This window comes from Pseudophryne corroboree, unplaced genomic scaffold, assembly GCF_028390025.1.
Source record: "Pseudophryne corroboree isolate aPseCor3 unplaced genomic scaffold, aPseCor3.hap2 scaffold_1245, whole genome shotgun sequence".
NCBI classification, from domain to species: domain Eukaryota; kingdom Metazoa; phylum Chordata; class Amphibia; order Anura; family Myobatrachidae; genus Pseudophryne; species Pseudophryne corroboree.
Genome location: NW_026967871.1, coordinates 1 through 25,507, shown reverse-complemented (window position 1 = coordinate 25,507; position 25,507 = coordinate 1). Strand labels below are relative to the sequence as shown.

At 45.9% G+C, this 25,507-nt stretch overlaps 25 non-coding genes across 25 annotated transcripts; 7 read left to right on the top strand and 18 right to left on the bottom strand.

Annotated features, from left to right (window-relative positions):
- Positions 1 to 6,529: 6,529 nt before the first annotated feature.
- Positions 6,530 to 6,692, bottom strand: LOC134993147 (U1 spliceosomal RNA). Its single transcript, XR_010197034.1, has one exon. It is a non-coding gene; the product is annotated as a U1 spliceosomal RNA (small nuclear RNA).
- Positions 6,693 to 6,844: 152 nt separating this feature from the next.
- Positions 6,845 to 7,008, bottom strand: LOC134993120 (U1 spliceosomal RNA). Its single transcript, XR_010197008.1, has one exon. It is a non-coding gene; the product is annotated as a U1 spliceosomal RNA (small nuclear RNA).
- A 674-nt stretch (positions 7,009 to 7,682) lies between these two features.
- Positions 7,683 to 7,845, bottom strand: LOC134993128 (U1 spliceosomal RNA). Its single transcript, XR_010197015.1, has one exon. It is a non-coding gene; the product is annotated as a U1 spliceosomal RNA (small nuclear RNA).
- Positions 7,846 to 7,997: 152 nt separating this feature from the next.
- Positions 7,998 to 8,161, bottom strand: LOC134993113 (U1 spliceosomal RNA). Its single transcript, XR_010197002.1, has one exon. It is a non-coding gene; the product is annotated as a U1 spliceosomal RNA (small nuclear RNA).
- A 674-nt stretch (positions 8,162 to 8,835) lies between these two features.
- Positions 8,836 to 8,998, bottom strand: LOC134993129 (U1 spliceosomal RNA). Its single transcript, XR_010197016.1, has one exon. It is a non-coding gene; the product is annotated as a U1 spliceosomal RNA (small nuclear RNA).
- A 152-nt stretch (positions 8,999 to 9,150) lies between these two features.
- On the bottom strand, positions 9,151 to 9,314 carry LOC134993112 (U1 spliceosomal RNA). Its single transcript, XR_010197000.1, has one exon. It is a non-coding gene; the product is annotated as a U1 spliceosomal RNA (small nuclear RNA).
- Positions 9,315 to 9,988: 674 nt separating this feature from the next.
- On the bottom strand, positions 9,989 to 10,151 carry LOC134993134 (U1 spliceosomal RNA). The gene has a single exon (XR_010197021.1). It is a non-coding gene; the product is annotated as a U1 spliceosomal RNA (small nuclear RNA).
- Positions 10,152 to 10,300: 149 nt separating this feature from the next.
- Positions 10,301 to 10,465, bottom strand: LOC134993137 (U1 spliceosomal RNA). The gene has a single exon (XR_010197024.1). It is a non-coding gene; the product is annotated as a U1 spliceosomal RNA (small nuclear RNA).
- Positions 10,466 to 11,135: 670 nt separating this feature from the next.
- Positions 11,136 to 11,298, bottom strand: LOC134993124 (U1 spliceosomal RNA). Its single transcript, XR_010197012.1, has one exon. It is a non-coding gene; the product is annotated as a U1 spliceosomal RNA (small nuclear RNA).
- A 152-nt stretch (positions 11,299 to 11,450) lies between these two features.
- LOC134993111 (U1 spliceosomal RNA) lies at positions 11,451 to 11,614 on the bottom strand. Its single transcript, XR_010196999.1, has one exon. It is a non-coding gene; the product is annotated as a U1 spliceosomal RNA (small nuclear RNA).
- A 972-nt stretch (positions 11,615 to 12,586) lies between these two features.
- On the bottom strand, positions 12,587 to 12,749 carry LOC134993107 (U1 spliceosomal RNA). The gene has a single exon (XR_010196995.1). It is a non-coding gene; the product is annotated as a U1 spliceosomal RNA (small nuclear RNA).
- Positions 12,750 to 13,423: 674 nt separating this feature from the next.
- Positions 13,424 to 13,586, bottom strand: LOC134993089 (U1 spliceosomal RNA). Its single transcript, XR_010196978.1, has one exon. It is a non-coding gene; the product is annotated as a U1 spliceosomal RNA (small nuclear RNA).
- Positions 13,587 to 13,738: 152 nt separating this feature from the next.
- On the bottom strand, positions 13,739 to 13,902 carry LOC134993101 (U1 spliceosomal RNA). Its single transcript, XR_010196989.1, has one exon. It is a non-coding gene; the product is annotated as a U1 spliceosomal RNA (small nuclear RNA).
- Positions 13,903 to 14,573: 671 nt separating this feature from the next.
- LOC134993123 (U1 spliceosomal RNA) lies at positions 14,574 to 14,736 on the bottom strand. The gene has a single exon (XR_010197011.1). It is a non-coding gene; the product is annotated as a U1 spliceosomal RNA (small nuclear RNA).
- Positions 14,737 to 14,888: 152 nt separating this feature from the next.
- On the bottom strand, positions 14,889 to 15,052 carry LOC134993122 (U1 spliceosomal RNA). The gene has a single exon (XR_010197010.1). It is a non-coding gene; the product is annotated as a U1 spliceosomal RNA (small nuclear RNA).
- Positions 15,053 to 15,723: 671 nt separating this feature from the next.
- On the bottom strand, positions 15,724 to 15,886 carry LOC134993148 (U1 spliceosomal RNA). The gene has a single exon (XR_010197035.1). It is a non-coding gene; the product is annotated as a U1 spliceosomal RNA (small nuclear RNA).
- A 152-nt stretch (positions 15,887 to 16,038) lies between these two features.
- On the bottom strand, positions 16,039 to 16,202 carry LOC134993103 (U1 spliceosomal RNA). The gene has a single exon (XR_010196991.1). It is a non-coding gene; the product is annotated as a U1 spliceosomal RNA (small nuclear RNA).
- A 144-nt stretch (positions 16,203 to 16,346) lies between these two features.
- LOC134993095 (U5 spliceosomal RNA) lies at positions 16,347 to 16,462 on the top strand. The gene has a single exon (XR_010196983.1). It is a non-coding gene; the product is annotated as a U5 spliceosomal RNA (small nuclear RNA).
- A 270-nt stretch (positions 16,463 to 16,732) lies between these two features.
- On the top strand, positions 16,733 to 16,849 carry LOC134993099 (U5 spliceosomal RNA). Its single transcript, XR_010196987.1, has one exon. It is a non-coding gene; the product is annotated as a U5 spliceosomal RNA (small nuclear RNA).
- Positions 16,850 to 17,135: 286 nt separating this feature from the next.
- Positions 17,136 to 17,248, top strand: LOC134993100 (U5 spliceosomal RNA). The gene has a single exon (XR_010196988.1). It is a non-coding gene; the product is annotated as a U5 spliceosomal RNA (small nuclear RNA).
- A 4,819-nt stretch (positions 17,249 to 22,067) lies between these two features.
- LOC134993110 (U1 spliceosomal RNA) lies at positions 22,068 to 22,231 on the bottom strand. The gene has a single exon (XR_010196998.1). It is a non-coding gene; the product is annotated as a U1 spliceosomal RNA (small nuclear RNA).
- Positions 22,232 to 22,375: 144 nt separating this feature from the next.
- On the top strand, positions 22,376 to 22,491 carry LOC134993096 (U5 spliceosomal RNA). Its single transcript, XR_010196984.1, has one exon. It is a non-coding gene; the product is annotated as a U5 spliceosomal RNA (small nuclear RNA).
- A 270-nt stretch (positions 22,492 to 22,761) lies between these two features.
- On the top strand, positions 22,762 to 22,877 carry LOC134993097 (U5 spliceosomal RNA). The gene has a single exon (XR_010196985.1). It is a non-coding gene; the product is annotated as a U5 spliceosomal RNA (small nuclear RNA).
- Positions 22,878 to 23,163: 286 nt separating this feature from the next.
- On the top strand, positions 23,164 to 23,279 carry LOC134993093 (U5 spliceosomal RNA). The gene has a single exon (XR_010196981.1). It is a non-coding gene; the product is annotated as a U5 spliceosomal RNA (small nuclear RNA).
- Positions 23,280 to 23,554: 275 nt separating this feature from the next.
- Positions 23,555 to 23,670, top strand: LOC134993098 (U5 spliceosomal RNA). The gene has a single exon (XR_010196986.1). It is a non-coding gene; the product is annotated as a U5 spliceosomal RNA (small nuclear RNA).
- The last annotated feature ends 1,837 nt before the right edge of the window (positions 23,671 to 25,507 follow it).

Sequence of the window (25,507 nt, the reverse complement as noted above, 5' to 3'; positions counted from 1 at the left end):
CAACCCACTGCTAAATTGTGCTTCCTAGCTGTTTTTTTTATAAAATCACTTAATTAAATCTAACTCTGATTACATCAGAGAAGGCCAGGTACCCTACACCATAAGAGGGGGTTTGCAATTTTGACTTGTCTACTTAAATATCACCAAAATCTGATCACAAGGTCAATCACGTCCCTGGGTGGGATTGAACCACCAACCTTTTGATTAATAGCTGAACACACTAACCGATTGCGCCACAGAGACACTTTGCAAAAAGTAAATACTGACAAAGACTAATAAGCATTCATCTAGAACGTTTCCTAGAAAAACTTTAAAAAGTCAATAATCTGGAGAGTTTTTGTAAGATGTTTCTTCCAGCAACCAATGAAGAAACACATTGGTACTTTCGCATGATGAGTGAGTGCTTCAGGATCTCTTGCACTTACATGTGCAGCAGAGTACTGTAATGGAAGCATGCTGGGTCCATAACCCAGAGGTAGGCAGATTGAAACTATCCTTTGCTATATGCATTTTTTTTTGTTCATTAAAGTAATCCAAAACTGGGATTGATATTTTAGCTTTTATTTTTACTTAAAGTACAATAACTTTTACCATTTTAATTTGTTTTAATAGTATATTGACAGTATTGTTTTCTTTCAAAAATCCACTTAATTTTCTTTACCCGATTATTAAAATGGTAATTGACAAAAACAAACTACATTGTCACCAGAAGAGCAATACAAAATGTACAAGTGATGTATTAAAATCATCTTTCCAGCTTGAATTTCAATGATGCATTGGGGCAACGATTTTGTGAGAAACATCTTCACCCTTAAATAAAGATTTTCTTAATTCCTTACCTGTGTGCTAATTAGATATCACCTTGTTTTCACATTAAACAGACTTCCACATGAGAAAGCAGCAAGGATGCAGTGGCGTTAATGTTTCCTGGTGTCAACCTGTATTATTTCAGTAGATATTGAAATGAGGATGCATCTTGCTGCCTTTCCAATGAAGCAAGTTTAATTTAGTAATAGGTGAAAAACCATTCCTACAAAGATGTTAATCAGATATTTGGCTTTGTGGACACTTTTCAGAGTACAAATTTGTTAGCATAAAAGTAAAGCCAGAAAATGAAGAGCTGTTTAATCACTCAATTGGATTTTTTTGCCAGCATATTTCTTTTTCTCTGCAAACCACTGCTAAATTGTGCTTCCTAGCTGTTTTTATAAAATCACTGAATCAAATCTAACTCTGATTACATCAGAGAAGGCCAGGTACCCAACACCATAACAGGGGTTTTTGAAATTTTGACTTGTCTACTTAAAGATCACCAAAATCTGATAACAAGGTCAATTACGTCCCTGGGTGGGATTGAACCACCAACCTTTTGGTTAATAGCCGTACACACTAACTGATTGCGCCACAGCGACACTTTGCAAAAGTACATACTGACAAAGGCTGATAAGCATTCATCTAGAACGTTTCCAAGAAAAACTTTAAATAGTCAATAATCTGGAGAGTTTTTGTAAGATGTTTCTTCCATCAACCAATGAAGAAACACATTGGTACTTTCCCATGATGAGTGAGTGCTTCAGGATCTCTTGCAATTACATGTGCAGCAGAGTACTGTAATGGAAGCATGCTGGGTCCATAGCCCAGAGGTAGGCAGATTGAAACTATCCTCTGCTATATGCATTTTTTTTTGTTAATTAAAGTAATCCAAAACTGGGATTGATATTTTTGCTCTTTTATTTTTACTTAAAGTACAATAACTTTTACCATTTTAATTTGTTTTAATAGTATATTGACAGTATTGTTTTCTTTCAAAAATCCACTTAATTTTCTTTACCCGATTATTAAAATGGTAATTGACAAAAATAAACTGATGAGGATACTACTGCAGTCTTTGTTTCGTCTGTACCCGCTGAAAGAGCAGCAAAAGGTGGAGATCTTGATGGAACAGTTGAAAGGGCTTGCACTTAGAGAGGTTACTTCCTGGCCTACTGAAGAGAAGAAGACTGTGGACCAGATCCTCAACAGGCTTGCTACCACATTTGACACAAGGACAGTGTCAGAACTTAAAATGCACTTCTTTGCTCGAAAGCAACAACCAGGAGAGTCACTACGGGGCTATGCCCTCAGCTTGCAGGAAGCACTCAGAGATGTTCAGCAAGCAGACCCTGAGCAAGTGCATGACAAAGAGAAAATGTTATTGGACCAGTTCACTGAAGGTGCAAGGGGCGAATTTGTAAAACTCAGCTGCGACTATTGAGATTGCAGAAGCCTGGAAGCACATTCCAGGATTTTAAAGAGGCTGCGATTAAAGTTCTAGGCTCCAGTCTTACTTCAGGGGCTGTTCCACAAGAGTCTATTCCAGAGATGCCACGGTATCAAGAGAATTCTGATGCCCAGGAGTCAAGTTTTAAAGGAGCTACTTACCCACCTACAGTAAAAGGAGTGACAGTGCCATGTTCAAAGACATGCATATTTGACTCTTCTAGTGAGTTACGAAGTCTGCTGGCTGAACTGACACGTGGTGTGACAGAGATGCGCAGAGACCTGCAGATTCTGAAGAGACAGCAGGCACTGCTCCATGAAGAAATGGAATGGTGCCAGGAGAGGAGACCACTGAACAGTTCCCAATGGGACCTACATAGAAACAGGGAGACACTTTTTTCCAACCACTTTGCCTCCCAAAGGCGACCCATTTTTCAAAGCTGTGAAGGAAGCGGACAAATTAAGAGAGAATTTGAGCAGCCAGATCATTTAAACTCCAAATTCATGTGGTTAACCCGTTATGTTAGCCAAAGCCCGGTGGTTCAAGTTTGCATCAATGGAGTCTCAATGCCCGCTCTCTTAGACACTGGATCACAAGTGACCACAATACAAGCAACACAGTTTGAGCAGCATTGGACTGAGGAACAGATGTTTCCGTCAACTTCCACATTGATAAACCCGATTGCAAGCAATGGGCACTGCATCCCTTGCAAAGGATACTCGGAAGCTGAAATTCAAATCGGACGAACAGTGCTACCACAGCAAGGCTTCATCATCACCACTGCCCAAGATGATGGATTGCCTCCAGTGATAGTGGGCATGAATGTGTTGCGGAACTGCTGTGAGGAGCTCGTAGCAGCACTCCAAGGAGAGTTTCAAACTGACAAGCTCCAGGAGAAACAAGGCCTTCAACCTGGGATAGCCAAACAAAAGGGAAGAATGATAACAGAATTATCTGTAAGAGAGGAACATGAAAAAAATAAGGCTAGCCAAATAATGATAGAAATGCCCATCTCCAGTGTCCAGATTATCCGAAAGAATGCTTCAATGTTAGGCATGAATAATATAGCATCCAGTTCTAGAAACTGTGAGCAACCTATTCAAGGAACCAGTTTTGACCACCTGCAAGATAAAAGTCAGATGATAAGACACCTCAAAGCCTTACTGAAGATTGGGAAATACCTGACCAAGCGACAAAGGCAAGAATCCTCGCCAGAACTCCTGAAGTTGTTGAGACAGCGAGAAAGGCTGTTTGAAGAGAAAGGACAGTTGGTTCGATGTAGTGTGGATCCTAATACTCATTATAGGATCAGTCAACTTGTAATTCCAAGACAAAGTGCTTGTTATGTGCTTGAAGAATATCACGACAAGTCAGGTCACCCTGGGTGCAAAAGGATGGAAACAAGCATCTGGAAAAAGTTCTTTTGGGTTGAAATGAGGGAAGACATCAAGAGATGGTGCCGAAACTGTCCAACCTGTTCTGTAAGAAGAACCTTGCTGCCTCTTTCTCTCCAGAATCCATTGTCCCAAACCAGCTGTGATACTGAATCCCAAGATGGAATGGAAGAGGCTCATAAAATGTATTTACAGCAGACTAAGGTGGTTTGTCACCGACAAGGAGGCAAGAAGACTAGGGCTTGCAAAACAGAAAACCACCATAGTCAGCTGCAGTTTTGTACAGCATGTCCCAAAGACAGTTTAGAAAGAGTTCAATACTCATCCATGGCAGGGGGGTTGAGGTTTCCTAGACAAACTTTTCAAGACCATATACTGTCCAGATTTCAACCGATTGCTCCAGGAGCATGTGTTAATGTACTATAGCACAAAAGGAATTATACCTATCAGATACTGATGTTAAAAATGTTGATAAATGTTAATGTTTCAGACATAATCTGTGTTCACTAATGAATGTGACTGGATATAGTGAGAAGTTTATATAGGGATAAAACCAAAATGCGTGAGGACACGCATGTTTTTGGGGGGGGGCACGTGTGATATCCCATAACAACAAGGACATTTTTGACAACAGTGTAGTTGCCTGTGCCATTTTAAATAAAGTTTATTTAAAAGAAAATTGAACAGCAGTTTGAGAAGTCAGTTGGAGCCATGGTGAGGAAAGAGCTGGCGACGCCATTACGCAGAGATGAGCAGCTGAGAGAGGGGAGACAAATAAGCTGAAAATTGCATGAGAGAGTAAGCAGTAGTGCAAAATACAGCAGTGGAAGTGCAGCAATTAACAAGTAAGAACGCCATGACACTCTCAGCCAAGAGAGTGCACAGCAAGTGTCAGAGACAGGAGAGTATAAAGCCTTTATACCAATGCTGACTGGCCTACATCTGAGGGGAAACTGCCTCAGAAACATCTATTGACTGGGTGAGATAAATCCATATTTATACTGAAACCTACTCCACTGCAAAGGACATTATCCTATATTTACTATACCTATGCAGCGATTTACATGGGAAGCAGCTCCAGTTTGTTTTAAACAATCATCTTTACTACACAGAGCTACAATATTTTGTTCACAGCTAAAGGAGACAATAGCTGCATATAACTATGTAACAACATAACCGGGCCCCAACGTGCACATAGAGACTCCCTGCAGTGACACCAATGTTATCTGGGACTTAAATATTGTCTGCATAAATTGATTTCTATTACTAAGCAACATAGTATTAATCTCAGATTTAGTTATATTACCATTTGTGTAATGACTTAAAGTGTATATGGTGTCTGTGTTTAAGTTGCTTGAATCAAATCTTTCCCTTCCCTACTGTAATCAGTTCCTTTTCTGAGTTATGTGGTAAACCATTTATTCTTTCATACAAAGCCCTGCCTGCCTTTCTTTGTGTCTGGGGAAACCTTGCCTCTCTGCCAGGAATAGAGAAGAGCTGCTGCTGAAGGAGGAATAGTCCATCAAGGTATCCCTGACCTGTTCCACATAGTTTACACACTTGTTATACCGGGGTGTTACATTGTGTGTGACTGACCTTAGGAAGAAACCGGAGCCTCCGCTGCAGTGACCCAGCAACCAGGGCACGGGAGTATACAGTGCCGCTGGGAGTGATGAAGCTGCAGTAAAGATGTCTATTAGACCTAGCCTGCTGCAGCCCTTGTAGATTCTCATAAAAAAAGTTCTTCTTTTCTTGTCAAAATTAATAGCTAAGAATAGGCTGCTTGAGGCAGGCCCCTGTTAAGTGGCCTGCTACTGAAGGCAACAACTACAAACTGAGCTCCCTGTTCATGGAAGCGGGGTTATAGAGGAGAATGCGCTGAGCATCTTGGGAACAGTCAAAAGCTTTGAGCCGGTTGGTGCCTCAGATCAAGATCCTACTCTACACCCCAATGTGAATCCTTGTGGAGTCCAGTGTATCCCACAGAAGAAATTAATGTGTCACACCCATTGGCAGCAACCTTAGAATAGCTGCTGACGGGCACAATTGAGAAAGGAAGGGGGGGGGGACATTTGAATCCAGCACATAGATGCAATTCAAATATGTAATTTGAACCTTCCTATTTTAAAATATAATGGATGAACCTCACCCTGTGAGAACAATCTTCATGATATAGAGATCTCATATGCAAAATAAGTATGAGTTGGGATAGGGCTGGGGAGGGTGGCTGCTCGGGCAGCCCCTCCCCCGTCAAGTTAAGGAGATTCAACTGAGGAAGCACAAGGGAACTCTCGTCTGGGGACAACAACTGCAGGGAGACCACATCTTTTCAGATGAACATGGGAGGGCGGAAGGCTGCCTAATACTGAAGCACCATCAAATATCAAACCATATGCAATAACTAGTACAAGCATTCCTGGGGGAAGGTCTGCAGGAGACGAATTTGCATACGGTGATGTCATCCAAGCAGTGGGCCAAAGTTGGCTGGAACCCTCATCTGCATATGAAAAGAGAAAAGGGTTATGCAGGGCATGGCGGCCTTTTGCGGCGCTTGGATGACCCCTAGTTCGCATTAAACACCTCCACCCTCCTTCGGTGTGGGGCTCATGTTGACTATGCCCCAGCCCCTGAAGCATTCAAGCTGATTTCTTGCAGCAGCTGGGCACTGTAACAGCTCCAGAGCTGCTCTGTAAGGCAAATAAAAGGGTGTGGGCCCTGCAGCACTACCTGTAGTTCGCATTGTGCGTTGGAAGGCACAAAGTAATCAGACGGGAGAAGTCAGGATAGTGCGCAAGGGCATAGAAGGGAGCGGCTCAAGAAAAGAGAAGTGGAAACAGACAGCAAACTAGGCTGGAGAGAGACCTGAGACAAAGAGATCTGAATTATACGAGAGCCGACCAGGGGAAACACAAATTATGCAGTCAAGTTTCCCACATTTGGGGAAATCGCAGGGGCAGCACAGCCAGAGTGCAATGGGTGAGCCTTGCCCTGGGAGAAGCACCTTCAAGATCATAGTATCTCACCTGGCAGGTAAGTAGGAGTTGGGCTAGAGCTGGGGAGGGTCGCTGCTCGGGCACCCCCCTGTCAAGTGAAGGAGATCCAACTGAGGCAGCACAATGGAACTCTCGAAAGAAGAACAAGGCTAGAGGAAGATCTGAGACAAAGAAATCTGACTTTTACCAGAGCTGACCAGCGGAAAACACAAACACAGTCCCCCACTACCACAAATAATGCAGGCGAGTTTCCCACATTTGGGGAAATCACAGGGGTCAGCATACCCAGAATGCAATGAATGAACCTCACCCTGGGTGAACAATCTTCATGACCATGGTGTCTCCTATGCAAAATAAGTATGATTTGGGATAGGGCTGGGGAGGGCCGCTGCTCAGGCACATCTCTGTCAAGTAAAGTTAATTCAACTGAGGCAGCACAAGGGAACTCTCATCTGGGGACAACAACTGCAGGGAGAACACATATTTTCAGATGAACATGGGAGGGCAGAAGGCTGCCTAATACTGAAGCACCCCCAAACAACAAACCAAATGCAACAACTAGTGCAAGCATTCCTGGGGGAAGGCCTGCAGCAGATGGATTTGCATATGGTGATGTTATCCAAGCAGTGGGTCAAAGTTGGCTTCAACCCTCATCTGCATATGAAAAGAGAAAAGGGGCGTGCAGGGCATGGCGGCCTTTTGCGGCGCTTGGATGACCCCTAGATCGCATTAAACACCCCCACCCTCCTTTGGTGTGGGGCTCATGTTGGCCATGCCCCATCCCATGAAGCATTCAAGCTGATTTCTTGCAGCAGCTGGGCACTGTAACAGCTCCAGAGCTGCTCTGTAAGGCAAGTAAAAGGGTGTGGGCCCTGCAGCACTACCTGTAGTTTGCATTGTGCATTGGAAGGCACAAAGTAAGCAGACGGGAGGAGAAGTCAGGATAGTGCACAAGGGTATAGAAGGGAGGGGCTCAAGAAAAGAGAAGTGGAAACAGACAGCAAACTAGGCTGGAGAGAGACCTGAGACAAAGAGATCTGAATTATACGAGAGCCGACCAGGGGAAACACAAATTATGCAGTCAAGTTTCCCACATTTGGGGAAATTGCAGGGGCAGCACACCCAGAGTGCAATGGGTGAGCCTTGCCCTGGGAGAAGCACCTTCATGATCATAGTATCTCACCTGGCAGGTAAGTAGGAGTTGGGCTAGAGCTGGGGAGGGTCGCTGCTCGGACACCCCCCTGTCAAGTGAAGGAGATCCAACTGAGGCAGCACAAAGGAACTCTCGAAAGAAGAACAAGGCTAGAGGAAGATCTGAGACAAAGAAATCTGACTTTTACCAGAGCTGACCAGAGGAAAGCACAAACACAGTCCACCACTACCACAAATAATGCAGTCGAGTTTCCCACATTTGGGGAAATCACAGGGGTCAGCATACCCAGAGTGCAATGAATGAACCGCACCCTGGGAGAACAATCTTCATAACAATGGTATCTCCTATGCAAAATAAGTATGATTTGGGATATGGCTGGGGAGGGCCGCTGCTCAGGCACATCTCTGTCAAGTAAAGGAGATTCAACTGAGGCAGCACAAGGGAACTCTCATCTGGGGACAACAACTGCAGGGAGAACACATATTTTCAGATGAACATGGGAGGGCAGAAGGCTGCCTAATACTGAAGCACCCCCAAACAACAAACCAAATGCAACAACTAGTGCAAGCATTCCTGGGGGAAGGCCTGCAGCAGATAGATTTGCATATGGTGATGTCATCCAAGCAGTGGGTCAAAGTTGGCTTCAACCCTCGTCTGCATATGAAAAGAGAAAAGGGGCGTGCAGGGCATGGTGGCCTTTTGCGGCACTTGGCTGACCCCTAGTTTGCATTAAACACCTCCACCCTCCTTCGGTGTGGGGCTCATGTTGGCTATGCCCCAGCCCCTGAAGCATTCAAGCTGATTTCTTGCAGCAGCTGGGCACTGTAACAGCTCCAGAGCTGCTCTGTAAGGCAAGTAAAAGGTTGTGGGCCCTGCAGCACTACCTGTAGTTCGCATTGTGCGTTGGAAGGCACAAAGTAAGCAGAAAGGAGGAGAAGTCAGGATAGTGCGCAAGGGCATAGAAGGGAGCTGCTGAAGAAAAGAGAAGTGGAAACAGACAGCAAACTAGGCTGGAGAGAGACCTGAGACAAAGAGATCTGAATTATACGAGACCTGACCAGGGGAAACACAAATTATGCAGTCAAGTTTCCCACATTTGGGGAAATTGCAGGAGCAGCACACCCAGAGTGCAATGGGTGAGCCTTGCCCTGGGAGAAGCACCTTCATGATCATAGTATCTCACCTGGCAGGTAAGTAGGAGTTGGGCTAGAGCTGGGGAGGGTCGCTGCTCGGGCACCCCCCTGTCAAGTGAAGGAGATCCAACTGAGGCAGCACAAAGGAACTCTCGAAAGAAGAACAAGGCTAGAGGAAGATCTGAGACAAAGAAATCTGACTTTTACCAGAGCTGACCAGAGGAAAGCACAAACACAGTCCACCACTACCACAAATAATGCAGTCGAGTTTCCCACATTTGGGGAAATCACAGGGGTCAGCATACCCAGAGTGCAATGAATGAACCGCACCCTGGGAGAACAATCTTCATAACAATGGTATCTCCTATGCAAAATAAGTATGATTTGGGATATGGCTGGGGAGGGCCGCTGCTCAGGCACATCTCTGTCAAGTAAAGGAGATTCAACTGAGGCAGCACAAGGGAACTCTCATCTGGGGACAACAACTGCAGGGAGAACACATATTTTCAGATGAACATGGGAGGGCAGAAGGCTGCCTAATACTGAAGCACCCCCAAACAACAAACCAAATGCAACAACTAGTGCAAGCATTCCTGGGGGAAGGCCTGCAGCAGATAGATTTGCATATGGTGATGTCATCCAAGCAGTGGGTCAAAGTTGGCTTCAACCCTCGTCTGCATATGAAAAGAGAAAAGGGGCGTGCAGGGCATGGTGGCCTTTTGCGGCACTTGGCTGACCCCTAGTTTGCATTAAACACCTCCACCCTCCTTCGGTGTAGGGCTCATGTTGGCTATGCCCCAGCCCCTGAAGCATTCAAGCTGATTTCTTGCAGCAGCTGGGCACTGTAACAGCTCCAGAGCTGCTCTGTAAGTCAAGTAAAAGGGTGTGGGCCCTGCAGCACTACCTGTAGTTCGCATTGTGCGTTGGAAGGCACAAAGTAAGCAGAAAGGAGGAGAAGTCAGGATAGTGCGCAAGGGCATAGAAGGGAGCGGCTCAAGAAAAGAGAAGTGGAAACAGACAGCAAACTAGGCTGGAGAGAGACCTGAGACAAAGAGATCTGAATTATACGAGACCTGACCAGGGGAAACACAAATTATGCAGTCAAGTTTCCCACATTTGGGGAAATCGCAGGGGCAGCACACCCAGAGTGCAATGGGTGAGCCTTGCCCTGGGAGAAGCACCTTCATGATCATAGTATCTCACCTGGCAGGTAAGTAGGAGTTGGGCTAGAGCTGGGGAGGGTCGCTGCTCGGGCACCCCCCTGTCAAGTGAAGGAGATCCAACTGAGGCAGCACAAGGAAACTCTCGAAAGAAGAACAAGGCTAGAGGAAGATCTGAAACAAAGAAATCTGACTTTTACCAGAGAGCAGAGGAAAACACAAACACAGTCCCCCACTACCAACAAATAAAGCAGTCGCGTTTCCCACATTTGGGGAAATCACAGGGGTCAGCATACCCAGAATGCAATGAATGAACCTCACCCTGGGAGAGTAATCTTCATGACCATGGTATCTCCTATGCAAAATAAGTATGATTTGGGATAGGGCTGGGGAGGGCCGCTGCTCATGCACATCTCTGTCAAGTAAAGGAGATTCAACTGAGGCAGCACAAGGGAACTCTCATCTGGGGACAACAACTGCAGGGAGAACACATATTTTCAGATGAACATGGGAGGGCAGAAGGCTGCCTAATACTGAAGCACCCCCAAACAACAAACCAAATGCAACAACTAGTGCAAGCATTCCTGGGGGAAGTTCTGCAGAAGACGGATTTGCATACGGTGATGTCATCCAAGCAGTGGGTCAAAGTTGGCTTCAACCCTCATCTGCATATGAAAAGAGAAAAGGGGCGTGCAGGGCATGGCGGCCTTTTGCGGTGCTTGGATGACCCCTAGTTCGCATTAAACACCCCACCCTCCTTTGGTGTGGGGCTCATGTTGGCCATGCCCCATCCCCTGAAGCATTCAAGCTGATTTATTGCAGCAGCTGGGCACTGTAACAGCTCCAGAGCTGCTCTGAACGGCAAGTAAAAGGGTGTGGGCCCTGCAGCACTACCTGTAGTTTGCATTGTGCATTGGAAGGCACAAAGTAAGCAGACGGGAGAAGTCAGGATAGTGTGCAAGGGCATAGAAGGGAGCGGCTCAAGAAAAGAGAAGTTGAAACAGACAGCAAACTAGGCTGGAGAGAGACCTGAGACAAAGAGATCTGAATTATACGAGAGCCGACCAGGGGAAACACAAATTATGCAGTCAAGTTTCCCACATTTGGGGAAATCGCAGGAGCAGCACACCCAGAGTGCAATGGGTGAGCCTTGCCCTGGGAGAAGCACCTACATGATCATAGTATCTCACCTGCCAGGTAAGTAGAAGTTGGGCTAGAGCTGGGGAGGGTCGCTGCTCGGGTACCCCCCTGTCAAGTGAAGGAGATCCAACTGAGGCAGCACAAGGGAACTCTCGAAAGAAGAACAAGGCTAAAGGAAGATCTGAGACAAAGAAATCTGACTTTTACCAGAGCTGACCAGAGGAAAGCACAAACACAGTCCCCCACTACCACAAATAAAGCAGTCGAGTTTCCCACATTTGGGGAAATCACAGGGGTCAGCATACCCAGAATGCAATGAATGAACCTCACCGTGGGAGAACAATCTTCATGACCATGGTATCTCCTATGCAAAATAAGTATGATTTGGGATAGGGCTGGGGAGGGCCGCTGCTCAGGCACATCTCTGTCAAGTAAAGGAGATTCAACTGAGGCAGCACAAGGGAACTCTCATCTGGGGACAACAACTGCAGGGAGAACACATATTTTCAGATGAACATGGGAGGGCAGAAGGCTGCCTAATACTGAAGCACCCCCAAACAACAAACCAAATGCAACAACTAGTGCAAGCATTCCTGGGGGAAGGCCTGCAGCAGATGGATTTGCATACGGTGATGTCATCCAAGCAGTGGGTCAAAGTTGGCTTCAACCCTCGTCTGCATATGAAAAGAGAAAAGGGGCGTGCAGGGCATGGCGGCCTTTTGCGGCGCTTGGATGACCCCTAGTTCGCATTAAACACCTCCACCCTCCTTCGGTGTGGGGCTCATGTTGGCTATGCCCCAGCCCCTGAAGCATTCAAGCTGATTTCTTGCAGCAGCTGGGCACTGTAACAGCTCCAGAGCTGCTCTGTACGGCAAGTAAAAGGGTGTGGGCCCTGCAGCACTACCTGTAGTTTGCATTGTGCATTGGAAGGCACAAAGTAAGCAGACAGGAGGAGAAGTCAGGATAGTGCACAAGGGTATAAAAGGGAGGGGCTCATGAAAAAAGAAGTGGAAACAGACAGCAAACTAGGCTGGAGAGAGACCTGAGACAAAGAGATCTGAATTATACGAGAGCCGACCAGGGGAAACACAAATTATGCAGTCAAGCTTCCCACATTTGGGGAAATCAGAGTGCAATGGGTGAGCCTTGCCCTGGGAGAAGCACCTTCATGATCATAGTATCTCACCTGGCAGGTAAGTAGGAGTTGGGCTAGAGCTGGGGAGGGTCGCTGCTCGGGCACCCCTCTGTCAAGTGAAAGAGATCCAACTGAGGCAGCACAAGGAAACTCTCGAAAGAAGAACAAGGCTAGAGGAAGATCTGAGACAAATAAATCTGACTTTTACCAGAGCTGACCAGAGGAAAGCACAAACACAGTCCCCCACTACCACAAATAATGCAGTCGAGTTTCCCACATTTTGGAAATCACAGGGGTCAGCATACCCAGAATGCAATGAATGAACCTCACCCTGGGAGAACAATCTTCATGACCATGGTATCTCCTATGCAAAATAAGTATGATTTGGGATAGGGCTGGGGAGGGCCGCTGCTCAGGCACATCTCTGTCAAGTAAAGGAGATTCAACTGAGGCAGCACAAGGGAACTCTCATCTGGGGACAACAACTGCAGGGAGAACACATATTTTCAGATGAACATGGGAGGGCAGAAGGCTGCCTAATACTGAAGCACCCCCAAACAACAAACCAAATGCAACAACTAGTGCAAGCATTCCTGGGGGAAGGCCTGCAGCAGATGGATTTGCATACGGTGATGTCATCCAAGCAGTGGGTCAAAGTTGGCTTCAACCCTCGTCTGCATATGAAAAGAGAAAAGGGGCGTGCAGGGCATGGCGGCCTTTTGCGGCGCTTGGATGACCCCTAGTTCACATTAAACACCTCCACCCTCCTTCGGTGTGGGGCTCATGTTGGCTGTGCCCCAGCCCCTGAAGCATTCAAGCTGATTTCTTGCAGTAGCTGGGCACTGTAACAGCTCCAGAGCTGCTCTGTACGGCAAGTAAAAGGGTGTGGGCCCTACAGCACTACCTGTAGTTTGCATTGTGCATTGGAAGGCACAAAGTAAGCAGACAGGAGGAGAAGTCAGGATAGTGCACAAGGGTATAAAAGGGAGGGGCTCATGAAAAAAGAAGTGGAAACAGACAGCAAACTAGGCTGGAGAGAGACCTGAGACAAAGAGATCTGAATTATACGAGAGCCGACCAGGGGAAACACAAATTATGCAGTCAAGCTTCCCACATTTGGGGAAATCGCAGGGGCACCACACCCAGAGTGCAATGGGTGAGCCTTGCCCTGGGAGAAGCACCTTCATGATCATAGTATCTCACCTGGCAAGTAAGTAGGAGTTGGGCTAGAGCTGGGGAGGGTCGCTGCTCGGGCACCCCCCTGTCAAGTGAAAGAGATCCAACTGAGGCAGCACAAGGGAACTCTCGAAAGAAGAACAAGGCTAGAGGAAGATCTGAGACAAATAAATCTGACTTTTACCAGAGCTGTCCAGAGGAAAGCACAAACACAGTCCCCCACTACCACAAATAATGCAGTTGAGTTTCCCACATTTGGGGAAATCACAGGGGTCAGCATACCCAGAATGCAATGAATGAACCTCACCCTGGGAGAACAATCTTCATGACCATGGTATCGCCTATGCAAAATAAGTATGATTTGGGATAGGGCTGGGGAGGGCCGCTGCTCAGGCACATCTCTGTCAAGTAAAGGAGATTCAACTGAGGCAGCACAAGGGAACTCTCATCTGGGGACAACAACTGCAGGGAGAACACATATTTTCAGATAAACATGGGAGGGCAGAAGGCAGCCTAATACTGAAGCACCCCCAAACAACAAACCAAATGCAACAACTAGTACAAGCATTCCTGGGGGAAGGCCTGCAGCAGATCGATTTGCATATGGTGATGTCATCCAAGCAGTGGGTCAAAGTTGGCTTCAACCCTCGTCTGCATATGAAAAGAGAAAAGGGGCGTGCAGGGCATGGCGGCCTTTTGCGGCGCTTGGATGACCCCTAGTTCGCATTAAACACCTCCACCCTCCTTCGGTGTGGGGCTCATGTTGGCTATGCCCCAGCCCCTGAAGCATTCAAGCTGATTTCTTGCAGCAGCTGGGCACTGTAACAGCTCCAGAGCTGCTCTGAACGGCAAGTAAAAGGGTGTGGGCCCTGCAGCACTACCTGTAGTTTGCATTGTGCATTGGAAGGCACAAAGTAAGCAGACGGGAGAAGTCAGGATAGTGCGCAAGGGCATAGAAGGGAGCGGCTCAAGAAAAGAGAAGTTGAAACAGACAGCAAACTAGGCTGGAGAGAGACCTGAGACAAAGAGATCTGAATTATACGAGAGCCGACCAGGGGAAACACAAATTATGCAGTCAAGTTTCCCACATTTGGGGAAATCGCAGGAGCAGCACACCCAGAGTGCAATGGGTGAGCCTTGCCCTGGGAGAAGCACCTACATGATCATAGTATCTCACCTGCCAGGTAAGTAGAAGTTGGGCTAGAGCTGGGGAGGGTCGCTGCTCGGGTACCCCCCTGTCAAGTGAAGGAGATTCAACTGAGGCAGCACAAGGGAACTCTCGAAAGAAGAACAAGGCTAGAGGAAGATCTGAGACAAATAAATCTGACTTTTACCAGAGCTGACCAGAGGAAAGCACAAACACAGTCCCCCACTACCACAAATAATGCAGTCGAGTTTCCCACATTTGGGGAAATCACAGGGGTCAGCATACCCAGAATGCAATGAATGAACCTCACCCTGGGAGAACAATCTTCATGACCATGGTATCTCCTATGCAAAATAAGTATGATTTGGGATAGGGCTGGGGAGGGCCGCTGCTCAGGCACATCTCTGTCAAGTAAAGGAGATTCAACTGAGGCAGCACAAGGGAACTCTCATCTGGGGACAACTGCAGGGAGAACACATATTTTCAGATGAACATGGGAGGGCAGAAGGCTGCCTAATAATGAAGCACCCCCAAACAACAAACCAAATGCAACAACTAGTGCAAGCATTCCTGGGGGAAGGCCTGCAGCAGATGGATTTGCATACGGTGATGTCATCCAAGCAGTGGGTCAAAGTTGGCTTCAACCCTCGTCTGCATATGAAAAGAGAAAAGGGGCGTGCAGGGCATAGCGGCCTTTTGCGGCGCTTGGATGACCCCTAGTTCGCATTAAACACCTCCACCCTCCTTCGGTGTGGGGCTCATGTTGGCTATGCCCCAGCCCCTGAAGCATTCAAGCTGATTTCTTGCAGCAGCTGGGCACTGTAACAGCTCCAGAGCTGCTCTGTACGGCAAGTAAAAGGGTGTGGGCCCTGCAGCACTACCAGTAGTTTGCATTGTGCATTGGAAGGCACAAAGTAAGCAGACAAGAGGAGAAGTCAGGATAGTGCACAAGGGTATAAAAGGGAGGGGCTCATGAAAAAAGAAGTGGAAACAGACAGCAAACTAGGCTGGAGAGAGACCTGAGACAAAGAGATCTGAATTATACGAGAGCCGACCAGGGGAAACACAAATTATGCAGTCAAGCTTCCCACATTTGGGGAAATCGCAGGGGCACCACACCCAGAGTGCAATGGGTGAGCCTTGCCCTGGGAGAAGCACCTTCATGATCATAGTATCTCACCTGGCAGGTAAGTAGGAGTTGGGCTAGAGCTGGGGAGGGTCGCTACTCGGGCACCCCCCTGTCAAGTGAAAGAGATCCAACTGAGGCAGCACAAGGGAACTCTCGAAAGAAGAACAAGGCTAGAGGAAGATCTGAGACAAATAAATCTGACTTTTACCAGAGCTGACCAGAGGAAAGCACAAACACAGTCCCCCACTACCACAAATAATGCAGTCGAGTTTCCCACATTTGGGGAAATCACAGGGGTCAGCATACCCAGAATGCAATGAATGAACCTCACCCTGGGAGAACAATCTTCATGACCATGGTATCGCCTATGCAAAATAAGTATGATTTGGGATAGGGCTGGGGAGGGCCGCTGCTCAGGCACATCTCTGTCAAGTAAAGGAGATTCAGCTGAGGCAGCACAAGGGAACTCTCATCTGGGGACAACAACTGCAGGGAGAACACATATTTTCATATAAAAATCTTGGTCATGCTCTGGTTTCTCTTCAGAACGAACAAATCTTTCGCCTCTTACTAAAGATTTCCGTGGAGAGGAGCAAAACCGAGTTTTATCTCAATTTTTGCATGCCCCATCTTTTTGGGGTTTCTTTTACCGGTTTAAAGATAGAATGAGTGTGCTTTAATGTAAGCTCATTTGCATAGAAATGACAGTAAATGTTTATTTATGTTCAAACAGAACTTTCTTGACCATGCTACTTGCTTTAAAGATCTGGGAGCACATGGAATACAGTACAAACCATGCTTATAGCAAGGAGAAGCCAGGTGAGAAATCTGCTTTCTTTCAAATTGGGCACTCACTTTGATCTGAATGAGGACTGCTGGCACAGCACTCAGGCGACAGGTGGAATCTTGGTCATGCTCTGGTTTCTCTTCAGAACGAACAAATCTTTCGCCTTTTATTAAAGATTATCCGTGGAGAGGAGCAAAACTGAATTTTATCTCAATTTTTGCATGCCCCATATTATTGGGGTTTCTTTTATCAGTTTAAAGACAGAACGAGTGTGCTTTCTTGTTAGCTTTAATGTAAGTTTATTTGCATAACAATGACAATAAATGTCTGTTTCTTTTCAAGCAGAACTTTCTTGACCATACTAATTGCTTGAAAGATCTGGGAGCACATGGAAAAGAGTACAAACCATGCTTATAGCAAGGGGAAGCCTGGTGAGAAATCTGCTTTCTTTCTTTCAAATTGGGTGCTCACTTTGAGCTGAATGAGGACTGCTGGCATGGCACTCAGGCGACAGGTGGAATCTTGGTCATGCTCTGGTTTCTCTTCAGAACAAACAAATCTTTCGCCTTTTACTAAAGATTTCCGTGGAGAGGAGCAAAACTGAGTTTTATCTCAATTTTTGCATGCCCCATATCATACCTCCCAACTGTCCCGATTTTCGCGGGACAGTCCCGTTTTTTGGGGACTGTCCCGCTGTCCCACCTGCGGGCCGCAGTGTCCCGCGGTGGGGAGGACAATTGGGAGGCTCTGTCTGTCGCTGCCCTGCTTAGCAGAGCAGCGGTGAATAGACGCTGTGCGCATGCGCACAGCGTCTATTCACTGAAGTCAGAGGGAGAGGTGGCATGCCAGCGGCTCACAGAGCGCTGGGCATGCCCGCTCAGTGCCGAAAACGGGGGCGTGACTCGCGATCGCGGGTCCTCCCGCGAAGCCACGCCCCCTTTTACTTAGGCCACACCCTTTTTGGGAGCGCGCGCGACTTCGCCGCGCGTGTGTCCCTCTTTGCGAGCCGACAAAGTTGGGAGGTATGCCCATATTATTGGGGTTTCTTTTATCAGTTTAAAGACAGAACGAGATTGCTTTCTTGTTAGCTTTAATGTAAGTTTATTTGCATAACAATGACAGTAAATGTTTGTTTCTTTTCAAACAGAACTTTCTTGACCATGCTACTTGCTTGAAAGATCTGGGAGCACATGGAAAACAGTACAAACCATGCAGTATCACAAGAGCCTTTATTTGATCTTTCATGAAGATAGAGCAGAATTGAGGACACGTCAACAATTTCTGCCGAAGGTGGTTCATCTTTCCACATGGTGCCTTTGGCCACTGACACCTTCGTTGAGTCAAAGTCTCTGGCTGTGGTCAGAACTTTGAAAATTTATGTCACCAGAACGGTTCAGATTAGGAAAACAGAGGCTCTGTTTGTCCTGTATGCTCCCAACAGGATTGGGTGTCCTGCTTCCATGTAGACCATTATGCGCTGGATCTGTGGTAAGATTCAGCATGCTCATTCCATGGCAGGATTGCCGTTACTGAATTAGGTGAAGACCCATTCTACTAGAAAGGTGGGTTCATCCTGGGCAGCTGGTCGGGGAGTCTCGGCATTGCAACTTTGCCGAGCAGCTATTTAGTAAACACTTTTGCTAAATTTTACAAGTTTGATACCTTGGCCAATGATAACTTCAAGTTGGGTCATTCGGTGCTGCAGAGTCGTACGCACTCTTCCACCCGTTCAAGAGCTTTGGTATAACCCCATGGTTCTTAATGTGACCCCAGCATCCTCTAGGTCGTATGAGAAAATAGGATTTTAATACCTACCGGTAAATCCTTTTCTCTTAGTCTGTAGAGGATGCTGGGCACCCGTCCCAGTCCATACTGTGTCTGCAGTTATTACTTGTGGTTATACACATGTTGTGTTATGGTTCTGGTCAGCTTTTTGCTGCAATTGTTCATGCCGTTGGCTTGTGTTCTGTTGAATGCCACGTTCTGCGGCATGCTTAAGGTGTGAGCTGGTAAGATGCTCACCTTAGTTTAACAATAAATCCTTTCCTCGAAATGTCCGTCTCCATGGGCACAGTTCCTATAACTGGAGTCTGGAGGAGGGGCATAGAGGGAGGAGCCAGTTCACACCCTTTGATAGTCTTAAAGTGCCCATGTCTCTTGCGGATCCCGTCTATACCCCATGGTTCTTAATGTGACCCCAGCATCCTCTACGGACTAAGAGAAAAGGATGCCCTTGCGCACTATCCTGACTTCTCCTCCCGTCTGCTTACTTTGTGCCTTCCAACGCACAATGCAAACTACAGGTGGTGCTGCAGGGCCCACACCCTTTTACTTGCCTTACAGAACAGCTCTGGAGCTGTTACAGTGCCCAGCTGCTGCAAGAAATCAGCTTGAATGCTTCAGGGGATGGGGCATGGCCAACATGAGCCCCACACCAAAGGAGGGTGGGGGTGTTTAATGAGAACTAGGGGTCATCCAAGCACTGCAAAAGGCCGCCATGCCCTGCACGCCCCTTTTCTCTTTTCATATGCAGATGAGGGTTCCAGCCAACTTTGGCCCACTGCTTGAATAACATCACTGTATGCAAATCCGTCTGCTGCAGACCTTCCCCCAGGAAGGCTTGTACTAGATGTTGCATATGGTTTGATATTTGATGGTGCTTCAGTATTAGGCAGCCTTCCGCCCTCCCATGTTCATCTGAAAAGATGTGGTCTCCCTGCAGTTGTTGTCCCCAGACGAGAGTTCCCTTGTGCTTCCTCAGTTGAATCTCCTTAACTTGACGGGGGAGGGGCTGCCCGAGCAGCCACCCTCCCCAGCCCTATCCCAACTCATACTTATTTTGCATATGAGATCTCTTGATCATGAAGATTGTTATCACAGGGTGAGGTACATCCATTATATTTTAAAATAGGAAGGTACAAATTACATATTTGAATTGCATTTATGTGCTGGATTCAAATGTCCCCCCCCCCCTTCCTTTCTCAATTGTGCCCGTCAGCAGCTATTCTAAGGTTGCTGCCAATGGGTGTGACACATTAATTTCTTCTGTGGGGTACACTGGACTCCACAAGGATTCACATTGGGGTGTAGAGTAGGATCTTGATCTGAGGCACCAACCGGCTCAAAGCTTTTGACTGTTCCCAAGATGCTCAGTGCATTCTCCTCTATAACCCCGCTTCCATGAACAGGGAGCTCAGTTTGTAGTTGGTGCCTTCAGTAGCAGGCCACTTAACAGGGGCCTGCCTCAGGCAGCCTATTCTTAGCTATAAATTTTGACAAGAAAAGAAGAACTTGTTTTATGAGAATCTACAAGGGCTGCAGCAGGCTAGGTCTAATAGACATCTTTACTGCAGCTTCATCACTCCCAGCGGCGCTGTATACTCCCGTGCCCTGGTTGCTGGGTCACTGCAGCGGAGGGTCCGGTTTCATCCTAAGGTCAGTCACACACACACCACCCTTCCGGATCACGAGGCCGCTGATGAAGGGGAGCGTGGCCGTAGGGGGTGGACCGTGTGCGCACTGGCGTGGACACTGATTACTGGGCAGCCGCTCCACTAGCCACCAGGTACAGTTAAGGAGCACAGGTCTGGGGGTTTTTCTCCTATATTAACCCAATTTTGTACTGCCCGCAGCGCATTGTGATAGGTAATAGGGCCTGATTCAGGTTGGATTGCAATCACAATAAGCGATCCAACTGCAAAAATTGCTAAGAGCATACGCATGTGCCTGCATTTTCTGCGGCACCCCGCAGAGAATGCGATCGCCTCTGCCTGTCAATCGGGGCGGGGGGGGGAAAGGTGGGTCAGCAACACTCCATTTCCAAGTCAGGGATGGAGCGGTGCGGGGGCAAGGCTTCAAAATGGGGTCTGCAACGGAGGAGACACAGGGGGCGTGGTCACAGCGGCTGTATGACATCACATTCAGCCGCTGTGATCACAAAAATGGTGGCGGCTTCCTGCGCGCACATACAGTCTGCACCAGCAGGAGGCTACACCATTTTTTATGATCACGCTGAACTGCAGTGCGACTGCAATTACAGCATGGTCAAGAAGGGAGGCGTCATGCTGGGTGGCCATGCCCTTTCACTGTGCAGGAGCCAGCACTGCTCACACACTAGTCCCCGGGTGCAGCCCCCAACCCCCGGGACACCCGGAGCAACAAAATGTAGATTCAGGCCACCAGGCCACGCCCCTACCTATGAAACCATGCCTCCTTTTTACCATTGCGCTGCTTATCTGCGCGCACTGCATTACAATCTCCCTCGCCACCTCTCTGGGTGTCACCAGTGATAGTGACACCTCTGCCATGCTTGTAGCAGCTGGTCCTAAGATCTACGCCTCAAGCCCTGAGTGTTTGCCCTTGTGACTTGTTGATCATCATAGCGAAGCAGATGCTTACAGAAAACTGCAGGGGCTTAGATTGAAAATAAAAAAATTGATGGGTATAAGGTAGAGAGGAGCGGGTTCGGTTCTCCGAGAACCGAATTCCCCACGAACTCCACGTTGTTTACACTGGTCCGAGGCAGGCTCGGTTGTTCCCGCCTGACTCGGAAAACCTGAACAAGGGAAAATGTCATCATCCCGCTGTCGGATTCTCGCGAGATTCGGATTCCATATAAAGAGCTGCTTGTTGCCGCCATTTTTACTCGTGCTTTGAAGAGAGAGCGGAATGGGCGTGGCTATGTTCTCTCAGTGGAAATCTCAATATCAGTGCTCAGTATCAGTGGTTACTTATTGCTGCTCAGTAATACTAGTAGTGTGTCTCTCCTGCTCAGTGTCAGTTCTCAGTAGTATCCTCATCAGTGCTCAGTATCACTGCTCATTGTCTTGTGCTGCATTGTGGTGCTCAGCATACTACAGTACATTACTAATAGTCCAGTGCTGCATCTTGCTGCTCAGTGTCAGTTCTAGTATCCTCATCAGTGCTCACTATCACTGTTCATTGCATTTTGGTTTTCTGTATACTACAGTAACATAGTAATATAGTAACATATAGTAACATAGTTTTTGAGGTTGAATAGAGGCAAATTGCCCATCGTGTTCAACCTGTTTTAAGTTGTGATGATTCTACATACTTGCTGAATAATGTTTTATGACTAGTTAGCTACTATAACTCATGTTACCCCCGGATTAACCATGTTGATATTTTAAGTATTATAACCTTAGATAGCTTTTTCATTCAGAAATGTATCCATTCCTTTTTTAAATCCAATTACAGAGTCCGCCATTACCACCTTCCCTGGCAGGGAATTCCACATCCTGATTGCCCTAACAGTGAAGATCATAGTATCTCACCTGGCAGGTAAGTAGGAGTTGGGCTAGAGCTGTGGAGGATTGCTGCTCGGGCACCCCCTGTCAAGTGAAGGAGATCCAACTGAGGCAGCACAAGGGAACTCTCGAAAGAAGAACAAGGCTAGAGGAAGATCTGAGACAAAGAAATCTGACTTTTACCAGAGCTGACCAGAGGAAAGCACAAACACAGTCCCCCACTACCACAAATAATGCAGTCGAGTTTCCCACATTTGGGGAAATCACAGGGGTCAGCATACCCAGAATGCAATGAATGAACCTCACCCTGGGAGAACAATCTTCATGACCATGGTATCTCCTATGCAAAATAAGTATGATTTGGGATAGGGCTGGGGAGGGCCGCTGCTCAGGCACATCTCTGTCAAGTAAAGGAGATTCAACTGAGGCAGCACAAGGGAACTCTCATCTGGGGACAACAACTGCAGGGAGAACACATATTTTCAGATGAAAATCTTGGTCATGCTCTGGTTTCTCTTCAGAACGAACAAATCTTTCGCCTTTTACTAAAGATTTCCGTGGAGAGGAGCAAAACTGAGTTTTACCTCAATTTTTGCATGCCCCATCTTTTTGGATTTTCTTTTATCGGTTTAAAGATAGAATGAGTGTGCTTTAATGAAAGCTCATTTGCATAGAAATTACAGTAAATGTTTGTTTCTTTTCAAACAGAACTTTCTTGACCATGCTACTTGCTTGAAAGATCTGGGAGCACATGGAATACAGTACAAACCATGCTTATAGCAAGGAGAAGCCAGGTGAGAAATCTGCTTTCTTTCAAATTGGGCGCTCACTTTGATCTGAATGAGGACTGCTGGCATGGCACTCAGGCGACAGGTGGAATCTTGGTCATGCTCTGGTTTCTCTTCAGAATGAACAAATCTTTCGCCTTTTATTAAAGATTTCCGTGGAGAGGAGCAAAACTGAGTTTTATCTCAATTTTTGCATGCCCCATATTATTGGGGTTTCTTTTATCAGTTTAAAGACAGAACGAGTGTGCTTTCTTGTTGGCTTTAATGTAAGTTTATTTGTATAACAATGATAGTAAATGTCTGTTTCTTTTCAAACAGAACTTTCTTGACCATGCTACTTGCTTGAAAGATCTGGGAGCACATGGAAAAGAGTACAAACCATGCTTATAGCAAGGGGAAGCCTGGTGAGAAATCTGCTTTCTTTCTTTCAAATTGGGTGCTCACTTTGAGCTGAATGAGGACTGCTGGCATGGCACTCAGGCGACAGGTGGAATCTTGGTCATGCTCTGGTTTCTCTTCAGAACGAACAAATCTTTCGCCTTTTACTAAAGATTTCCGTGGAGAGGAGCAAAACTGAGTTTTATCTCAAATTTTGCATGCCCCATCTTATTGGGGTTTTATTTTATCTGTTTAAAGATAGAACGAGTGTGCTTTAATGTAAGCTCATTTGCATAGAAATGACAGTAAATGTTTGTTTCTTTTCAAACAGAACTTTCTTGACTATACTAATTGCTTGAAAGATCTGGGAACACATGGAAAAGAGTACAAACCATGTTTATAGCTAGGGGAAGCCTGGTGAGAAATCTGCTTTCTTTCTTTCAAATTGGGTGCTCACTTTGAGCTCAATGAGAACTGCTGGCATGGCACTCAGGCGACAGGTGGAATCTTGGTCATGCTCTGGTTTCTCTTCAGAACTAACAAATATTTCGCCTTTTATTAAAGATTTCCGTGGAGAGGAGCAAAACTGAGTTTTATCTCAATTTTTGCATGCCCCATATTATTGGGGTTTCTTTTATCAGTTTAAAGACAGAACGAGTGTGCTTTCTTGTTAGCTTTAATGTAAGTTGCCATAGATGCAGTGAAACACATGTGTAGGGCACGGCGTGTCCGCGTGTATTTGACTCATGTGAAATGTTATAAAACAAAAATATATGATTATGATGTTAGCTGTTAGTCTCCACTAATAGGGAATAGAAGCTGAGCTATAAGAAAGGAATACACTAGATATGATGTCACTTAGCAATTACAATGTCTAAAGTGCATACAGATAGCTACTAATAACTCTTGATAAGAAAGTATATCAGTGTGGGTATATTTATATGATGGGATATTGGGACTAGTGAATATATATCACTCCTGCTGTCCAGATTGGCAATAACCAGACAATTATGATAAGAGTAGAGATGTCACATGGGCTGCTATAGATATTAATTTAATGCTGTATGTGGCATTTGTTACAAATGGATACATTTTCTATGAGTCAGCCTAGCAGCTGCATGTTCTAACAGAACACTATCCTCACATAGAATCTGCTAACCTTGAGATAACTAAATGACAGTGTGTAACAGTCTCTTTACTATAAGACTGTTACAAAGTAATATATATATTTGAAGTCAGTCTAGCAGCTGTGTGTTCCAGCAGTTTATAAGACAAAGAAAATCTCCTATTGTGGAATCTAGACACATGGGACTGCTGGCCTGTGTCATACTATTTCTATGTAATACCAGTAACATGTATATAACTGTTACATAATTGTTACAAATGGATAAATCTTTGAGTCAGCCTAGCAGCTGCATGTCCTAACAGGACACCATAAATCCTTTACAGTGTAACAAATTGATTGGTAACACTTAAAGGCTGGAGAGCAGTTATATGCCTTACTAGCATACTCAATATACCACATTATTACACCAGTTACCACGATTATTGACAGCGCATTTGATATATTATATTACCCTCACACTGAGTCTGTTTACCTTTAGATAACTAAGTGACCGAATATGTAACAGTTTCTCTATCATAAGACTGTTACAAAGTGAGATAGATATATTTGGAAGTCAGTCAAACAGCTGTGTGTTTCAGCGGTTTATAAGAAAATTCCTCATTGTGGAATCTGGACCACTAAGGGTTATTATATATATAGCACATGGAATTGCCACATCTCCCTATATGATAATTTCATTACACTGTAACATAATAAGAATTAACTCTTTAACAGTGTAAATAGAGAGTAATGAATCTCTGACACATGGAATATATTATTTCTTAGATGAATTGGATAAACCATTATGACAGACACTTTGCTTCTTAATAAGAATTGAGGTGGCTATACCTCTAAGGAAAGCATTATTGCCTACGCCTAGATCAGATTAAATAAGATCTGGCTGAATATATGAAGGAAGGTTGCTATTTATATGAGAATTGGAATTGCTATATTCCTTAAGGCAACCCCACCGATTGATATATGTTGTCAATTAAGTATATCTGAACGGCTATATCTGGACCAGATTTAATAAGATCTGGCTGATTATATGAAGGAGGGCTGCTATTTATATTGGAATTGCCATATTCCTTAAGGCAACCGCACCTGTTGGTATATCTCGCCAATTAACTATATCTAAACAGCTAAATTAAAGCTATTCATCATTTTTTTAGTTTGGATATTAATAAATATGATCTTTCCATGATCCATAGAGATTTCCCTATCAAGTGATTCCTTATCCGATATAGAAAGCTATCCCCCTGTGGTATTGAATTTAGGAATATAGTCTTAGGGGACACAGAGAAATAAGTGATCCCCATCTACCTAAGCACCCCACAAATTGGAGGTTAGCTTACCGGTTAT